This window comes from Prenolepis imparis, unplaced genomic scaffold (assembly GCF_030444845.1).
Source record: "Prenolepis imparis isolate NDT839.2.m4 unplaced genomic scaffold, iyPreImpa1.0 SCAF_7, whole genome shotgun sequence".
NCBI lineage: Eukaryota > Metazoa > Arthropoda > Insecta > Hymenoptera > Formicidae > Prenolepis > Prenolepis imparis.
The window spans coordinates 11,454,811-11,473,511 of record NW_028141165.1 but is presented as its reverse complement, the minus strand read 5'-3'; the positions used below and the strand labels follow the sequence as shown (position 1 = coordinate 11,473,511).

Below are 18,701 nucleotides of genomic sequence, written 5' to 3'. Positions count from 1 at the left end.
GTTGTAAATAATGTTGTAAATATGTTATAATACCTTATTCTTGATTAATATTTTTTGACAGAAATCAGCTGATAACTGTCAAAAATATTAATCGAGTTTAAAGTATTATAACATATTATTTAAAACATTCTTTTTTAATAAAATCGAAGAATGGCGCACGCGTACCGCGCGCTTGTGTTGTTCTAGTATTACAAAATATGGAGGGGACATATAAGTATTATTTTGTTTCCTCTTATCAAAAAAGACGTGTTTTTATATAGTTTGTCTCATTTACCTTTAAGTTACATTATGCTTTAATTAATTGACTAATTGCTTTAAACATTTATTCTAGAGAGAAATATTATTTGAAATACCTAAGTAACTTTTTAATAGATATCGAGATTTGTTATTCAGAATATATGTTTTAATAGCTTTTATTATATATAATTTATTTATTATTCACGTACTTCAGCCTTAATAAATACATCTGAGATACTAAGCAAAATTAATATCAGAGATATTATAAACATTTTTTTGCAAACTTTATTTTTTAGATTTCTCTGCATGGATTAATTAATAAGTTGTGCTATAATCTAACGAAATGCGCAAACTGTCATCTCTGAGTTTTGATGAATTCTGGAGACTTGCGGTTTATCAAGCGCATAAATGCAATGGACGGCATTACAAGATTCTCCAATTAGGAACTTTCGTGCCATGTGTCTCGCGTGCTTATTAGCTCTTAAGCTGCTCCGGAAGTGCACGCGTTGCTTTGCCTCGCACGAATCTTCCTCCAGGCACGCATAAATAGACTCTCGTATTAAATACATACGTATGCATGTTGACACATTCATATCTATATTTTGATTTACGTGATGCATTTGTTGTTTGAATAATATGATATTCTATAAAAATTACACTATTAATATTTTTGTTTTCAACTTTCCATAAAAATATCTTCCCGATATCAATAAAAAAATGTACAACAATATGTAAATCCAATTAAGATCAATCGTAATTAATAATTTCAATGAAAATTATCTCACGTATTTTTCATATATGCATAGTTTGTATATATTGCTATATTTTATATCTTTTTCTTTGATATATAACCGGAGTGCAATTCATCCTAGAAAACAATGAAACCAAACAATTATAATTTTCATGCGTGTAAAAATAGTGATGATAAACTCAGATTCTTCTCGCGGAAGGAAACATGCTACAACGAGTGAAAAAGGATTTTTATCGCACGTTGAACTATACCATGGTGTTATTACGATCTCGTTTTTTTTTTAAGTTTCTTGAAGCACACTTTGCCCGACCTATCTTGCCGTCGCGCTTCTGTCGCTCGAGTGCCTCGTCGTCGTAAAGCGGCTAGCTCTAACGCGAGATCAAAAGCAAATAGCTTTCCCGTCTCCTCTTATATATCTGTACGCTGACGGAGACTATCGCTTCCTGGTAAAGTTCATCGTATTCGAATTTCTATGTCGACAATCGACCGCTGGTTCGACGCTGGTTCCGCACCAGGCCGCTTGATAAAGTCGAGTTTCTCGACGACGTTGCGAAGTAGCCCCATGCATCAAACCCAAGCGCTTCCTAGAGAACACACGTCCGCGCATAGGTGAGGGATGGTAGATGCGAAAGAAGTCGAGTTCCGAGGTCGAGAGGCCGCTGATGGGAAAAGAGGTCGCCTTGCGAACAGAAGTATTTTGATACGAAGACGTATTGCTGGTACCGAAAAGTTGGATCGATGGCGCGCGATCTATCGTAAGGTAATAAGATTTAGCTTGACACGAGGAAGGGAGAAACGACGCAATGTGACGTTGAGAAGACATGCTACTAATTATACGTATAGCGAAAAAAAATATATATAAATACACTTCAGCTAAAAGTTATATAATAACTAATTAAAAACAAAAATAGAATAAATGATATCGAAGGCTAATATTCTGTTCACCATCATTTATATATGATAATAAATTCAACTGTACTATCACGTATTGATCTATTTCATAACTTGTTGAGAGATATCGATGAGAGAGATATTGGCTCTTTGCAATATACACATTCTCTTTTAGAGCAAAACTGCTTTAAGTTTCCTTGTAATAATTTACGTCATGAATCGTATAGCGCACGCACGTCATTCCTCGGAAGACTACGCAGCCTTCTATATATTATCCGTGTTATGCACATGGAACTTTGGGTCTACACGGCTGGTGCAATGAAGTTACAAGCCCGAAGTTTGCCTTGCGACATCGTCTTGCGCATATACGACAGGAACAAGGAAACAAGGATTCGCGTGTACTGCGCGATATTTATGTGAGTATGTAGCACGAATTACATAGCAAGAAATCAAGAAACCATATAATAGTATAGTACTTCATTGAGATATTTATAGCAAACATAAATATAGCTTTATCTCCTGTTTAGATATTGTTTAAAGATTCTGTTTATATATTGCTAAAATATGAGAATAAATTTGGCGACTAAATGGTAAATCATTATATAGTATCATTATTTAGTATTAAACCAATAACTACATACAGTTTTTTTATAAGCAAATAAAATAGATATACTTTCAAAAACTATTAATATCTATATTATTATAATACAGATTTATCATATAATGATGAGATAAGTTAGATTAATTTTTTATTGAAACAAATATAATAATAATAAGTTTTAAATAATATTATTTTAAAGAATTATTAAAAAGAAAAACTTTTGAAAAACTTCGAAATTAATTAATATTTTGTACGTACGCTATATGATTTCTTAAAATCCTTTTTTATCATAAGTTAAAGTAATCAGAGAAAACAAATGAAACAGTTGGTTTACTTTATGGTGTTTGCGATAGATTGATACTTTCCCTAAAATGATCGATACTTTGTGCTCGGCTACTGGTCTAGACAGCAGTCTTACCGAAGATTGATATATGTGCTTCAAGTGCGAAAATACTATTGTCGTCACTAGAGACCATCGACGTTGCTTAACATTCGTATTGTCATTTTCATGAGACTATCTTTTAGTATATCGACAAACATCGTTTACTTTATACAATTGATAATGTGAAATATTTCCAGATAAAACATTCAATGATATATGAATGAATTAAAATATATAAGCAGGATCTCTGAATATTCTCTTATATTATTTTTTCGAACTATATAATAACAAGATTAATCAATTAATTTTAATAATCGGGGTATTTTATATACATTGTACGCATATAAAAATCTAACAAGATGTATCATAATATATACGTCATTACTTGAGAATTCTTTGACAGCGTCAGAATTAAAGAAATTTCAAGAAATCTATCTTTTGTTTTCATATTTGCGGCATTTTATTGTCAGATCACGTAGTGTAAGATTAATTGCGCGAATCCATAGCCTAGAATTGAGAATCGCTGCGTGTCGTAAAGCGATTCGGAAGGAACAAAGTCAGTGCTGGCACGGTTCTGCTCCAGTCGACGGCGCGCTCGGTTGCCTGACAGTTGTAATTAATACAAGCTTTGACCATCAACCCTACGCTGCGGCTCACCAACCCTAAGACCTGCCGTTTCTCCGGAACTTCTCGCCGCGCTATAAATTTGCATTCGCTTGGCATGCCCAGGTTACGAATTAGAGCGCCAAGGTCGTTCGTTCGCGTAACAAACCCCAACGAATTTCTCTTACGGTTCAATTAGCTGATTGCGTGTCGGAATTCGACGACAGTATCACGAACATTCGTCTTTCATACAAGGGCACTTATCGTGATAATCGAGAAAATATTAGACTAAAATAGACTTTACTTTATTAAAGATGTTTACGCGATTATAATAATAATCGAGTGTTAAAAATAAAATTTTCTTCTTAATGAAACGGCAATAAATTAAATGTAATATCTTAAATGGCAATAACGCAGTTAAAATGGATCTCAGAAATATTTCTAGCTTTATTAATAGCGATAATAATTTTATAATTATTTAAAATAATTTTACCAGAAAATTAATTATTATTATAGATTCTAGCATCATTCTAACATTTAACATTTAACGTCATTCTAACATTTTTTATAAATTATATGATATTCTTTATAAATTATAATATTTAAAATATATATCTTCATCTGTCAAAAGAGAATTTTCTTTTGGGAGAAACTGTACATGGTAGCAAAGAGAATTTTTCGGGAAGATATTGATTCGGCAGCTTGTAGAAAAATATGGCTTCCGCATGTATTTGATAGCTGACATTTGAATCCATGTCATTCGCATGCAAGCTCGATCCTTCATCCATTATAACATGATTCATGATATTTTCCCAGCAGATATGCCAATATTTGTAATGTAACTACGATAAAATACTACGTTATGACAGCACGTACTAATTCACGCAAATTCCATCTTTGTGATTCCTCGAATCACTTAACTTCACGCGTATTTCACAATGAAACTTTTTAAATATAAAAACATATCTCTATCAAATGTAAAAAAAAAATATATATATATATATATAAATTTTTTATATAAATATCGCTCTGCAATATTCATCAGCTGCACAAGATTCATCGATGAATCTGATTGCGTCCATGAAAATCGAAAGGATCAAGAGACCTCCGTGCGTCCAATAGACGGAGACTTTTTGCAGACAGATACATTCGTGCGCGGTTTTCGGAGTCGTAGATCAAGCGGATCCATTCAATGGCTATCTGCTCTAGATAGCCGGTCTATTCGTCTTGTTTTTGTACGCGCAATGGCCACGGTCAGCCGACCGTCACTATTACAATCGTCGACGGACACGCGGGATGGCCAGCATTGTTATCGAAGTAGCCTGTGTCACCTGCAGGTCATTGAAATTAATTGAGCCATAAGCATGGCATTCATGGGCCGGTTTTACCGGATGTTACGAATTCGGAATCATAGCCTGCACCCCGGACGAGAAAGGCATTGTTGACTAACAAATGCAACTTTGTTTCTAATTTCGACTACAGGGAGATTTATCGCTTAAACACGCAGTAGTTTGTCTTTGAAACGATTCGCAAATGTCGGCGTTGTATACTATTGCAAGATCGTAAATTGCAGGTAAAGATGCATATGCATAATTTACACGAGATTTATAAAAATGTGTAGAAATGCAAAGTGATTTGATTATTATCATTCCCGTCAATATGACGAGTTTTTTGATAAATTCGTAATTCTTTTAAAAAATATGATAATGATCAGACAATTATAAAGTTACAATATTTAATATAAAAAAATAAAAAATTAAAGAAATTGAAATTAAATTTTAACGATATCAACGGTAGAAAAAATAAAGATGTTTGATTGTTCATACACTTTTGTGAGAATTCACTAATAAGATTTAATCTTATCAAAAGAGTAAAAGCTGTCACGTTAATAGTATCTCATGAAATCTTAGTTAGAAAAGAATCGATTCTAAATTTATACAACTATCTGGAAATAAAAGGTTTTTGATACATCCTGTATATATATATTGGCATTGATATTTTTCCTTCTTTCTAGCTTCTCTCATCAAAGTCTCATAAAGAAAGTCAGACGTAACCGCATTGCGTTAATAAAATTCGTAATTTCCTCAAAAACTCGCGGCAGAAACGATTGTAGAAACATGATTGTCTGGACTTTCTTCATATTTCGCGCATTACCGTAGTCATAAATCAAACCGCGCGCAATTCCTATATTAGTTTCAACCGCGGCGGAAAACCATTCGTCTCTCCGTAAGATATTTACACGAGTTTTTCTTCGTTTCGCAAGACCATACCCTAAGGAACCAATGACAAATCTGCAAACGGAAAAATATGAAGCGCCACTTCCTTAGTAAATAACGAATTCGCTGTATTTCCATTCCGACTATCGCTATCTTTCAAGAAAGGAATGTAAGAATAACATTTATGGCGATTCATCTCACTCCTTGGTATAAAAAAAGCAAATTCAGCCTCTTTTTTTTACGAGGAACAGTGTGTTTTAAATTCCCTCAGACTTTATATAACAGTTCGCAAATTTAGAATAACTATATGCCAACCATAAAACGAACTTCCATCCTAGAATCAATGGCATAATCCGGCATGATATTCAACCGGACACGGGCTGAGTTGCACGAAAAGTTTTTCGATAAAATTATTTTGAGTGTGGTCGGCTATTCACTTTTTCGTTTTCCTAGCAGCCGGAAAACGAGACATACTACGCATTTAAAGTTTCAATAACAATATCTACTGATGCTTACAATCAGTTATCCGTCAGATTCTTCCCATGGTATCTTTCCCTCTTATACATTTGTCTAAATAAAGCAGATGTGCTCAGATAAAAAAGAAGAAAATTTTTTTAAAAAATTTTCAAGATTATATATATAGAAAAATCTGAATAATTTAAAAAATAATTCAAAGTCGGTTGCTTTTCAGTAACAATGCTAAAAAATATTTTCATGTATTGAGTACTAAAAAAATTCCGGTTTTATTTCTCATAGACTATTATAATAATTGCATTTTCTCGAATCTTTTTTTTTTTTTAATTAGAGAAATTTTATTTTATAGAAAACTAAGTTCTTAATTTTCTTCATCTGTATTTCTTATTATGTTCAGTTTCATCAAATAAGTGATCTAATTTTTACTTTATTAATTAGATTAATGCAAAAAAATTATAATGGTTAGAAAAAAATTAAATGAAAAATAAAAGTGTACTAGTTTCTAATTACTGTTCCAGTTTCAATAAACGAAGCCAGCGTTCTTTCCCGGTAAGAAAATAATTTCGTTCGTATAGGAGTTAATAAATTTACTTCACCAACTCATCGGTAAATCCGCCGGTGTAATTGGCGATAACGATGCAGCTTGTTTGCGACCGAGTTGGCAACGTTCTTCCTGCGCGACCGCTCGCCAACCGTGAGCTTCTCTCTCCTCTCTCACATTCCTGGGCCCCGATCTCTTTCTTTAACGAGTTTTTATGAAATTGAGGCTGGCTGAATCTAACGAACTTCCGCCCGACGAAAAGCGGGAGCGGAAAAACGGCCGGGGCAAGTTTTATTAAAAAATAACGGACGCGCGCGCCGCTTTGTTTTTCCTGTCTCGCTCCATTTCCTTTCCACAATCCTTCTTAGCTCTTTGCTCCCCCATGAAGCTCCTGTTATATCAGGAGTAATAAAAACTTCCGTTGTGTACGATGATAAATGAGATATATCGGGCATCGCCGAACGAGATGCTGTCGCCGCTCGTTCGAGGGACCAGACGTCGAGCATAAATGTCTACTCGTTGTAAACTATCATAGGAGCTCTAAGACTATTGCATGCAAGCTCTAAGCACTATTGCGTTGAAAAATTTGTCCGCCTGATTTCTCAATACTGAATATTAACTTGTTCGGATATCACAAGTGATGAAAAATGTTATCAGCATGCGCAAAAGCATACATATTTTTTTATTATTAATTTATTATCGTTTTGCTTCGCCAAATCTCATTTTATTCTAACTATATCAGAAATTAATTATGACGTACGAACATACCTATGTAAATAAGCATAAATTTATTAAGTGACTTGATTTTAAGTCTAATTGCAAAAGGAGATAAATAATCGGATAAATTAAGATTGAAATTAATTAAGTTTGATCCCGCAATAATATTATCACAATAGCAATACTGTTACAGCTTCTGGCTTATTGTTCCAGAATGCAGCTAATTAATCATTGTATCTGAACGGGTGATATCGGAATTAAATGGTCTTTAATTCGTCGAGAATTCAATGGTAAGAGCCGTCTTGAAGTTGGTCGTGGGACCTATGAGCCCATGTTTGTCTCGAGTACATGGTTAATCACAGGTTAACCATACGACCGCAACCCCTACATTTAATGGTACCCGAGCGGCGAGCCGTGCATTGTTACTACGTTGCACATCGGAGTGTTTGATTAATCATTGGCTCAGCCCGTGTAATCTAGCTGTTAAGGCTATGCCTGCGGCCACTATGTCGAAGCTGTACAATCTGTGCATAGCCGTGTGCTTATCAAATATTATAGAAAAGATTTAAAAATTTTAAAAATAAGACATATGGAACAAAATATTTGAGCTACCAAAAATGTTTTTGTTTTTCTAAAAAATTTTTAATGTGTGACTTTCTTTCCTTCTTTTTTTTTAAGATTTATACTGTATGCTTTCTGTATGCGTATTTCATAATAAATTATAATAAGACTATATATATATAATGCGGTATTATTTTATTAATTTGAACTTCTAATACAATAATTCATCTTCATATCATGTGCAACTAATGAATGTATTTCATCAGATTAAATATCTGAGTTTATAAATTAATATCATAATTACTTCATATTTTATATCTTATTTCTGGCTTTAATGTTGTAATATATTTTTTTAAATTTAATGCGCGAGTGTCTAATAATAAACTCTTACAGATTTGAAAATGTTTGATGTTTTCAAAATATATAAATAAATTAAGAATTGAAATTAATAAAATAATACAAAGTGTGTAAATGAATATTTGTTTTTAATATCATTATATATTATACAAGGTTTCCTATTAATGAATTATATATATATATATATATATATATATATATTTCTTTGTTTTATTTTTGTATATCATTGCATCTCGACTTCCCTATCGAGAAAAGGTATTGTGAAACAGCTGGAAGACCGCGTTCCGGAATTTAATAAGATTCGCGATGTCGCTTCCACGCGCAGCCACTTCGTGGCGGCCCATAGCCGAGTCGAGAGTTTACGAAAATTCCGACAGCTTTCTTGTTTTTCTCTCCCCTGACACTGTAAATCCGTCTGACCAATTTGTCACGCGTTGCACGTGTAAAAAAATAATTCACGACTGCCATGTCATGATTGTTACTTCACTGCCTTTTCTTTAAATAATTTGTCGTATAATTCAAACATAATTATATATATACACAATATATAATCTGACATGCAACTAACAATTTTACTCACGTTCAATTAAATGCTGTCGTTTAATTTTATATTTTATTTTTCGACTTTATATCTAGATATTTTTCACTCTTATCACACGTTTAACACTCATATAAACACATACCAAAATTTATTCATGGAATAGATCTATTAACAAATAATAAAAATAAAATTTATAATAATCTTAACGTTTCATATTTTTTAATTCCTAAAATTTGTATGAAATAATTGTAATTTAAAGCGATATAATTTTATATATGTGATGACGATAAATGAGAAAACACATGACACTCTAATATGAGTCCTTTCATTCGTGTCAAGAGAGGCACAGGTTCGCCGTCACGGCTGTCATTATTATCCAGAGTCAGAGTTTCAAGCTGCCCTTATCCCCCGAAAGACGAAACTTTCGGTACCTGCCCCTTTAACTGATCGCATCGTTAGTAAGTGCTACCGAGTTGACAGTCTAACAGTCTCCTGTCGTCAAGCTGCTATCGCGGCTATTTTTAAACGTCTATTTCTAAACTGACGCTACTCATGATATCTCAAGTGTTAAGTTATGAATGATCAGTTTCATCATATATCGACATATATGATGTAAACTTCATAAAATATTTTTAAAAATGTGTTTCAATATACTAATTAAAGAAGTATTTACAGAAAAAGATGCATTATATATTATATATTATTGCATAATTATATTATATAAAAAAAAAGAAATAATTTTATCGTGAAATGTTGCAAAGATATTTTTATAAAAAAAATATATACAAAGTTCTCATTACCGTGATGAAAGGAAAATTGCCAATTAAAATCGCTACCAGTTTACAGTGAAATATTCCGACATGACCGTATAACTTCATTAAATCAAATTGTCCAATTAGAACACTCGTATTTGTAAAATGCGAAAGAGCGTGCTTAATTTCGATTCGCGCATGTCTGAAAATTGTGTTGCGTGTAATATTTTCACTGTAATCTTCAAAATAACATATAATTATCAAAATATGTTGGAAATCAATAGTTTGAGAGAGAATGTCACGCGACTGTCCATCATTTTTAATGGAGATACGTAAAACTTTGCAGAATGATAAGCTAAACTTTTTAAAATTTCCAAACTGATAAGGCTTCTTAATTCTGGCAGAGTTGCTGGGGACATATCTTTACGAAAGACTGGATTGGTTAAGTTTGGAGTAGAAGTCCACTACGAATTGAAGCAGGAGTCCGTTAGCGGATACAAACATTTGCGGTTTACAACTGATAGTATCTAGATGTACCTAGTCCTTGACGTTTAATTTAGCGTACACGAGCAAACAATTCGAGCGGCAACGTAAAGGGGCTTTTTTTCCTATCTCTTCCAATATGGAGCAATGGAGCGTGGCGCCGGGAAGTCTCTTACTATAAAACTTTTAAAGAAGGACGTTCGCATGGGATCGATCCTTCCGGCGATACGTAAACAACTCCCATATGTTCTACTGTTCTTTCATGAGTAGAGCAAGAAAATAATAACTTTTCCTGTCGATCAGTAGCATATAAGTAGTAAATATTTCGCAAATATTACGCAATACATTACACTAGTAACAATAAGCATAAAGATTATATAAGCAATAAGCAGTTTGTATTTTCTATTATTTATATAAAATTAGAAAGAGAGGATGGTTTTATTAATGTGATAAATAATACGCAATTCATATTGCATTGGGTCAATACTGTATAAGTTTCATGTTCGCTTTCTATTATTCTTTCATATTCTAATTATTTCTTATATGAAGAAATATTCCAATTTCATGCACAAATACTCTTTCTAAATGCTTTAATAAACTTTCTTAGATTTATCGTGATATTTGCTTCAATAAATAATTTTTATATATGAATATTTTTATATTGCAAACATGAAACTTATACAGTATTGACCCAATGCAATATGAATTGCGTATCATCTATCACATTAATAATCATCCTCTTTTTCTAATTTTATATAAATAAAGTCACAGCGGTCAGTTATATCCTGATGAATTCGCGAGTACTTGATTTTTTTTTAATATGAAGAAAAGAGCGAGACAAAATTATCTTTCTTTGATTTTAAAACTAAATATCCGAACAATCAAGTTTTATAAATTATATAAAAATCATATATTTTATTTAAAATTATAAAATTCTTATTAGTTTACTATTTTTTATTTTCAGATAAAAAATATATACAACGAAAATAAAAAGTATATATTTTATATATACTATATTTCGAGAAAGAAAAAAGTATGAACAATCTGTTTTTTCAACCATTGTTCGCCTATAGTGACTACGCGTATTTCCCTTGCGCCTATCATGTGCACAAACATGTCACTGTCTGTCGAGAGTTGCTCTTGAAAAAAACAGAGTTAATTTACGAGCTCTCGGACAACAATAAGAGTATTTGTCAATTCTTCCATTTTCAATTATACTTCGCGTATTATGCATACTGTACTTTATATATTCATCTCCAAATATATACTCCAAATATATCTCTAAAACAGTATTTAAAACAAAATTAATTTAAATAAAATTTCGGTAAAATTTTTTTATTTTTAGTGCTACAAAAATTACGTCATTTTGATTCCTACTTCAAAGTATAAAGAAGATCGTATAATGACGATAATGATATATACTGTAGCATGCATACTTTTTTATAATAAAGAGACTGACGATTAATTATACGGTTAATTAATATACTACATATACTATGATTTTATACGCATGTCACAAATATATTTAATTATGGATATTTGCGATATTCGTTACACTTACATTTCTTTCACAATTTCAATTTAAATGTAATAAAGCCAAAAATTTATAAACATATATTTCATAGGATGCTGTATGCAAATTTTATATTTACGAAATATAAAGATATATGTGTCTCACACACACAAGCAACTTTATAATTAAATATCCGATTATTTTATATCTGCGCTTCCGGAGTTTACTTCATGAACGGCTTGGGAAAAAAATAGCTGACGGTTAATTTTCACGAATTACTTGCACATGGCCACACGCAGTGTGTCTTAAAGAAAATTAAAATTTCTTACAAAGGTCTGTTGTGCCGCTCGCGCGGGGTTATTTCATTGAGATAATGCCACGAGACGTCAAAACAACGTAATGAGTTGTACTACGGATCACAGAAATTACTTTTGTTGCATCGGGTCGCGATCGGCCGAAACAAATGCGCATAATTGCGCAAAATTTCTTTTTATTGAAAAATAATGAAACTGCGAAGCAGTTGTTACGCCGGTAAACGCTTTTTTAGTACCTACTAACGTAATCCCCGTGGCTGAAACGTAACGCACGACCACTGCGTCCCGGAGGTCCACACGACACATACTTAGTAATACCCGTGTAACCCGCCGTATTAGTTCTTGCGCGTCGTGAACGGAATTAATTAAAGCGTTTTTGCGAGGACGCCGCTTCAGCGAGTGAGTGCGATCAACATCGCACCGCTGCTCTAATTGATGTTGTTTTGCATCGACGTAGCGCGTTTTCAAGACGATTCTACGTCACACAAATAGCTGGGGATCAAACGAATTTATCTACTGCACTCGATACTGTCTCTCTACTGGATCACACTTTCGTAGACACAATCGAAAAGAAAATCTCTCTGCCAAACTCATTGCCAAATTAAAAAAAATTCTGGCAGCGCGCCGCTTTCACTACTTGACGCATTGCTAATAATTACGAAATGTTTTCGTAAAAGAGCTCGATCGTTAATTAGTTGGAAATAATATCCCAGCAGAATATATATTTTCTAATTCCGCCTTCTATAAGATTGGTAATGTGCCAATTTATTCAAGTGGCTACTAGTTCACTCAGCGCTACATTCTTTAGTCCTTTAACAACGAATTTGAACAATTATACCAATAATATGGTACGAGAGTCTCTTATATATCATTGTTTCGACGATTATTAGGCTGTTATAGTTCATAAACAGCGCGAAATATTTTATAAACGTGTTATAGTTGTATATGAATAAATATTCCTGAAATGATCAATGACGCAATCAATTCGTATAAAATTTAAGATGTTTGCGCGCGAGTTTTATATTCACTAGCGGTGTTTATCATTTCTGTTTTTGCTCATCTGCGAGTCCTATGCGAGCATCGCGAGCGAACTGAGAATTTTCTCGCGATGCAGAAACCGAGAAAGAGAGAGCGTTTAGTGGCAGATAAAATGTATACACATCGGGAAAACGACTCTTTGCCTGCGTTTTCATGGTGCATGCAGTGCGATGCTGGTTACAGCTTGGCAGGTACCATATTTCTAGATTTATGCTGACGTCCTGGAAAATGAATTGCGTAATAAAGGAGGACGTAGCATATCTTTCGTGAGAGTGGAAAACAAGGGCGCGGAGATGGTACTTGCCGCTAGTATTGTGGTCTCGCGTGATTTCCAATTCTTTTTCGACAATTTTATGGGACGACTTTGTTAAGCTATTTTAATGCGTTATCTCGTATAAACAACGCCTTAAACTTCTCTACTATATAAAGATTAATTATATTGAAATATAATCGATTGCGAACGTTATTGCTTCATTATTAAATAAGGATAATTCGTTTTACATTTCTAATGTTGTATATCATAATTGTTTTATATTTTGATATTATTTTTTCGCGCATAAAATCTAGACAATTTTGCCACATATTTATTCATTAGTAATAATGCATGAATAATAATCGACATATTCTCCGTAATCAAGTATTATTCCAGTTATGTAGCATCGAGAGGCAAATTTAAGATTCACAAGAATTTTTATCGCTTAATGACAATTATGAATAAGTTGCTGGTATCTGATCGCGATGCATTCGTGATGCGGCTACGGAAATATTTATGGGAGGTTTCTTGCTTAATTTGAAATATTTGCTCATGTTCTCTCAGTATATATATTCGCGTTCTATTCCTTTATTATTCCCGTGGATATAACAGGCATTCTTTCTTTCAGGCGTGAAAGCTTAATGGCATCGTCAGTTCGGCTCTTTGTCTGTACCATTGGAGTACGCAGTTCAAACACTATGCAACAAACGTCTCAAGAATTCTCTTTCGACGCTTATCATGGTATCACGGCGTGCGATTCGACCGTGTGCTCAGGCATTCTTCGATGCCGAACCAACTACCGGCTACCTGCGTTCGTTCCGTATATTCCGCGGTTTGTTATACATTATAGAATCGAGAACACGAGAATTCTCTTTCGGGACGTCAGATATTCGGGCCACTGTGGGTGGAGAACGTCGCATTTAAATTGCATACCTCTAGTCGCGACTATTTACTCGTAGCGAAAGCCTTTTGTTACGCGAACTAAGATTAATTATCATTACTAGAAATAAATTTCTAACAAGCAAGTGCGGGACGAAGAAAATGTTAATTATGATTAAATAAATAAATTAAATATAAATTTCGTTTGTTCAAGTTATCATATTGTGTGTATAAAGAAGAAAAGTTAACTTAAAAAAAATTAAGAATTACTTTTAAAAAATGCTTGCTTAAAGAAATTAATAATTACTTTATAACTAGCTATTAAACTAGCTATTAAACAAAGTATAGATTAATAACATTTCATCCAATTAAAAAGAAATTACGAAAAAGAGTGGATATTTTTTTTTGTTAAAAAAAGCTTGATATCTCTGGCGACTCTATTTTTAAATATCTGGCAAATAAAAACCTACTTTTATTTATACAAGTCTAGTTTGTGAAACTGAATCAAGCATCACATTCGCATACTGAGAATATACTTATCGAACTTATTAAGAATGTTACAAACAAATTTGTGACAATTCTAAACAAGAGTTTTAAGCTTTCTAAGAGAACATGCAAAGTCCTATCTACTAGGAAACAGGACCGGAATTGATAAACTACGGTGACGCTGCAGATACTCGTCTCTGCGAGAGGCAAATAAGGACGTGTGTATTTGTGTTTGCGCGCGCGCGTACATACTTTTACATATGTATGAATGTAGGGAAAAGTTTGAGGAAGTTCACTGGAAGCAACGACTCGTGACTACTTTTTGCATAGTGAATGTCCGAAGAGAAGAAACATAGACGTACTAGATAAGGTTGAAACTGAAGAGTACACGATTCGCGCGTGTATAAGATCACCAAAAATCGCGGATTTCTATTTCAACGTAAATTTTACAGTATATTTAGAACCAGTATTTTTAAATCAATAAAAAAAAAGTACGAGGTTACACGATCATGTGCCTTAATTTGAATATCAAATGTTTCAATAATTCACAATCTCGAATTAAAAGTCTGTTAAAATAAATTCAATCATTGCATTTTCGATTTCTTCTCTCGATAAAAAAGGAAGAAACTTATCGATAACGGATCTGATAATTAGAAATTGCATTCATTTAATTCATAAAGCAAATACGAAATAATTGATTGTACAGAGAGTTCAGCAAGAAGTATGAACGACGAGGAACCTGTCACATAATGCAATCGCATAGGGTACCGGAAGTTCTTAATACGGTATTGCGAGCTCCTCCGTGAGACGCTGTCTCCCTCGCGTTTTGAATGTTACTATGGTCCTATTTCCGTATCTCCTTCTCTCGAGATTCCTGAAAGGACGACGGTCGGAGCTTGCAGGATTATTAATGGTACCTTGCGACGTACCGTTAATTGACTCGGATTTTATTACACGCGCGCCGCGCTTCGACTTCGACTTGCGCAAATGGAAAGAGTCACCGCGGGCAGGCTGAAGGAAGCTGAGGATAGATAGTCTCCGAGAGTTTCCTCCGTGGCTTTAAGGAGCATTTTTGGAAGCCAGTCACCCGTGCCGGTAGCCATTAAGCGCGGATAATGGAGAGAAAAAAAAATCATAACGCGAAATCATTTATCTGACGACGGAAACTGTGAATAGGACATTTGCTGTGGTTAGCTGAGACATAATTAATCGTTGGCCGGAAAACGGGCAGTCAACGTTGAAAGTTTAATGTACACGATAGCAGAAAGTTCAAAATAAAAGCAGATACATTATTAAACAACTGTGATTTCGATTGCTTTTTAGAGAACATTCAAATTCAAATATTTATTCATCAGAGATATTTTAGTGTCCATTACTGTTACATTATTAAAATTTATTATTTAAAATAGTAATTATTTAAAATAGTAATTGAAGATGTTTATATCATTTATTTACATGAACTATTAAAATTAGATTTATTGAGTATTAAAAATTTTTGGTTTAAAATTCTTTGATTATTTATCAATTCAAATCGTTAATTTCTATTTATGTAGTATCATTTATCATTTAAAGAATGCTATTAAATAATTTGTACTATTATAATTCTATTTTTCGAATATTCTATATATTTTAAAATATGAAATCGAAGGCTCTGATATATTGAAAATGGGCTAATTAAGAGCCAGGAATCGTTATTAAAGCACAGATTCTTTTTCTCTCTAATGAGAATTTATTGATTACCTATTTCTATAAATGTTTAGGTCTTTGAATTAGACCATCATGAACAAGTGAATTAAATTAAAGAGTGCATACGGTTAATAACTCTAGCGATCTCCACGATCGTGACAAATCCTTTATCAACATGAAATAAACGTGGTCCAGACTTTTTCTGTCATTCTAGTTTAGATTGTTTTTTTTATGTTTTAATGAATATATTATTAGATATCAATCCGGTATTAAATTGCTAATCACGCAAATTGCTAATCATCTGGCTCTTATATTTACTGTGAAAAACATTTGCTTATAATTTTCTTATAAACATATGCATATATGTATATGTATATAATGTGTGTATGTGTATACAAATATGAACAATTACATAAATAATATGTTTACGTTATATTAAATCCATTATAACATGCATCCTGATATATGAATGTAATAAAGATTTACCTGTTGCATATAGTTTATTTAATCGCATGCCAAATTGTACGCTGACCTTCAATATGCTATTTAATTTTCAACTAATTAATAACATAATCACATTGATGCATGTAATTTCCTACTCATCTGTATCATTTGTGGATTAAGAATAACATTCAGAAATGTGGTAGTACATTGTTACAATATCATTTTAATATAAATGCCCTTTTAATGCCATTTTAATATAAACGCCCTTTTAATTGATTAATTTGCAATAATAAACATATATAAAATGCAGATAAAACAAGTAGATGGAAATAATTCAATTAAAAGCCTTGAATATCTTTTATTTTTGGAATTATACGTGCTAAATTAATGAGTTTTTTTTATAAGTTCTGTTTCCATATATTGTATGAAGCAAATCGAAAAATGATCAATATTATTCTTTGATAAGTTATATTAAAATTCTTAATATTTATTAAAATTGTATTTCAACAAACGCTACTTTTACGAACTCGCTCGAGAGAAAAATATTCTTTATTCTGCGAGTTAGGTAATTTCAAGTAAATAATTTTTGCTGAACGATAAAATGTCAGCGCATTTTGTTTTGAATTTAATGCACATTAAATGCAGTCTGCGATATGTATCGCGCATTTTTGTCTGCATATTAAATTATGTAATTTGTGTGTGTGAGTATGTATATGTGGTAAAAGTAACAAAAAGAACGAATAATAGGACGCATTATTACGGTCATTATGAGCGTTATGCATTATTTCTACCTCTCGATGTGTTTATGATGTTGCGCATACACGATGTTTACAGAGCATACGCGTTTCTGTAATTACGTTTTAAGGTAAAACTATGTTACGTGATATCTGTAATTTGTCGGAATTAACTTGTTAATTACTGAGAAATCACTAGTTTCAGGAATTATCTAAATTAGGTAATAGATTCGATATAGACGTGCATACGTGGCTGATCGTTGAGCACGTTCGAGACATCGTAACGATCGAAGGTGCTATTTGCTCTATCTTGAATGGTCCATCATAATTACGGAGAATTGATAATAATCGATTAATATCGATTAATTATATACAACTTGGTATTGACATTATTTTAAGAAAATATCTGCTTATTTAGTTGACATAAATTAATAGTAGTCAAACTTGCATCTTTGATGGTCAAATGCATTTAATACTTGCAGTTAATGTAATGCTGCGATGTTAAAGCCATGTCTTAAAAATTAATTTTATCTTCGCTTAAATGTTAAATTGCAGTGGCAGATTTAGGGAGACTGCTATAGCAAATTCGAACATATATAGTGTGGATAAGCTAATGTGTGAGTGAAAACTAGATATTTCATATTTTATATTTTCGCTTTTAAAGAGAGCAAAAAAAAATTCACAGCTTCTTCAATTATATTATTCTCAAGAGATCCGTTTAATTATATATAACGTATATTACGTTATTTCGAATTTGTAACAAGCAATCTGCGTGTTAATTAGAAAACGCGATCGTAGCAGCCTACATGATCTATTTCGTGCGTAGAATATCTTATCCATTTAAAGCGCATTTAATCCTCACGTTACAAATTCTGCCATAGCCGAAGAGAAACACAAAAGAGAATTATCATCAAGATATCTCCGCTCTTACCGCGAGATTAAAAAAGCTCGACTAATATTCGTCAGTGGAATTACAACGGCCGTTCGAACGTGGGTCTCTCTTAGAGCCAGAGCTCGGATACTTTTTAGACGAGTAAGGTGAAAACAACGAAGCAGAAAGAACAACTACCACTACCAACGACACCCAACGTCGTATTGAGAACTTTTTCGCAAAGGCACGTCTCATTTTCAAATTATTCTGAGCATTCGCGTTCGCAATAGGGAAGGGGGAAGGGGTACGACGAGGGCACATTTTAATCAAGAGTTTATTGAGTTGAAAACTCGAATATTATTGCAGGAGCCGCAGA

General features: G+C 32.9%; 1 long non-coding RNA gene across 3 annotated transcripts in view; it reads right to left on the bottom strand.

Annotated features, from left to right (window-relative positions):
* LOC145938777 (uncharacterized) overlaps positions 1-18,701 on the bottom strand; it is a 431,555-nt gene that overhangs the window by 105,992 nt on the left and 306,862 nt on the right. The gene's annotated exons all lie outside the window — the stretch shown is intronic.